Source organism: Mandrillus leucophaeus, unplaced genomic scaffold (assembly GCF_000951045.1).
Source record: "Mandrillus leucophaeus isolate KB7577 unplaced genomic scaffold, Mleu.le_1.0 Scaffold817, whole genome shotgun sequence".
Taxonomy (NCBI): Eukaryota; Metazoa; Chordata; class Mammalia; order Primates; family Cercopithecidae; genus Mandrillus; species Mandrillus leucophaeus.
In genome coordinates, this window is record NW_012108886.1 from 1 (window position 1) to 2715 (window position 2715).

Below are 2715 nucleotides of genomic sequence, written 5' to 3' on the forward strand. Positions count from 1 at the left end.
CTTTGTTCTTTTGGCTTAGGATTGTCTTGGCAATGCAGGGTCTTTTTTGGTTCCATATGAACTTTAAAGTAGTTTTTTCCAATTCTGTGAAGAAAGTCATTTGTAGCTTATTGGAGATGGCATTGAATCTATAAATTACCTTGGGCAGTATGGCCATTTTCACAATATCGATTGTGAAATATTGATTCTTCCTATCCATGAGCATGGGAACTGGTAACGAGGATTTCCTACCATCTCTACATTATTCTACAGCAAATGGACTATGTTCACTATTCTTCTAGTTGGTTCTAATTTCTGTTCTAAAATTGACAAATCTGTTCTAGCTTCTTTTTACTTCTTTCCCCAGTATCCTCAAATTATTCTTCCATTTGTTCATGTCCTCTCTTATTTCACTGAGTAGTGGTTTGTAGTTCTCCTTGAAGAGGTCTTTACATCCCTTGTAAGTTGGATTCCTAGGTATTTTATTCTCTTTGAAGCTATTGTGAATGGGAGTTCATTCATGATTTGGCTCTGTGTCTGTTACTAGTGTATAAGAATGCTTGTGATTTTTCCACATTTAACTATTATTTTTCTAGGCGTGTGGGGCATGGTTCTTATTTCAATTTTTATTATTTTTAAAAGTGTTACTAATTTTGGAAAATGGGGTCAGGATGTCATGAAATCAAACGAATGGAGTTCCAACTAAGAGAGATTGCTAAATTGCACATTAATTCATTTTAAAATTCACTTAACACATTAATTAAGTACAACTATGTGTACTTTATAGTGGCCTTTATGCAAATGGTAAAGGTAATTGGGATGTGCTAGTACGTAACAAGTTTTATTGAATACCTACCCCGTATACACACTAAACTCAGCCTGGGAAATACAGCAATGGATGGGACATGCCTATTCTCTATGCTCATAGAGCCCAAATCTTCCAAAGGGGCATCCTATTGAGGAAACTCTAGAAAAGCATTTTAAAAACTATTAATATTAATTCACTTTTACAACTAAAGGTCCTAAAGGTCTTTCCCTAGAGACATTTGGGAGATGGTAGGAAATCTTGTTACTAGTATATGAAAAATGATGAAGTATGAAATACAAAATGTATTACATTGAGAGTTAATCTAATAACTATTTAAAAACATGTACAACATGATGAATTTGGTGCTTGAAATCTTGCAGAAAAACTACAGTGGTACGTAATTAGAAATGGAAAAGATCATAGAACAAATATCTTACAAAACAGCTGAAAAAGAACACTGTTCACAACAGAATAATCTCCCGGAATGACAGATGGGTGCTTAGTTTCCTGGGACATTCAGAGAAAAATCATATTAAAAAGCTCAGAAAAAAATCATGGTGGAGGGTCACTTATTATTCTACAGCAAATGGACTACATTCACTATTCTTCTAGTTGGTTCTAATTTCTATTCTAAAATTGACAAATCTGTCTAGCTTCTTTTTACTTCTTTCCCCAGTATCCTCAATTATTTTTTTAAATGTACGGATTCTTGTAATCATTACCTTGTGATTTTTCAGAACGGGAGAGAGTGTTTTTAGAGGAAAGTGGTGAACAATGACATATGAATCACAATCTGATTTTACTTGTAATTGTTTTGTTAGATATGTGTGTGTCTCCATATCACACATGTTAAACCAAAAATCATGTATGTTTAAAGAAGATAAATCTAATTGTTGCAGAGAAAAATTTATAAATGTTTATTCAAGTTGCATTTATTTTAGAAAATTGTATTTGAAAAGAGAGATTCATGGCCAAATATTCCATCTAACACATTGCATTAGTTAGGACAATTAAAACTACAACTACAAAATTTTGTGACAGAACATAATAAAGTTTGCTTCTCCCTTGTGCAAAGTACAAAGTACATGATGATTCTCTAGAACAACTGTCCTCCGTTAGGTGACTTTGAAGTCCAGGTCACTTGTGGCACTTCCTCTATCTTAATACATGTTCTTTCAAGCACGGAACGTAGATGAAGGGTCTGTCTCTTGCACTGAAAATAGAATGCTTTGGCTGAGAAGGAGCACATATCAGATTTGCTCACAACCCATTCACCAGAACTTACTCAGAGCTGGTCACATGACTCTTCCTGCTAAGGGTATGGGTGTTTGGACAGAAAAAGGAGAATGGTATATATGTGAGTACTAGAAATCTACACCATATACATGCTCTATCTTCTTCTGTGAGAATGTAAACCCATGAGGGCAGGGATGTCTGTCTGTTTAATTCACTGCTGCTGTAGCCCCAAAGCTTTGAGTAGTTTCCTGTACATAATTGATGCTGAACATTTATTAAATAAATGCAGAAAAAAATCACCTGGAGGTTATTTCCTCCAGATAGGGCTTTGGGTGACAGATACTTGGACTTTCTTAGTGTTTTCCTTAGTAAGTAAAATGTACAATAATGATATTGAATGATGAGAAAGCTGGGGTGACTAGACACAGGCTCGGAATAATCATGATGGCCTTTGTAGTCAAATTACTTTCAGGTACAGATGGCAGACTACTCAAGTGAAAAAGACTTAAGCAACTGGGATTTAACATTCTCCTACATAATAAACATTATTCAGTACAATAGACATGGAGTGATTTATTGGCTCAATAATTATCAAAGACCCAGAGTGTCCTTATCTTTAAAAACTTGGAGTTATCAGCATACGGATGGCATTTGGAGTCATGAGACTGAATGAGATCACCAATGAAATTGAT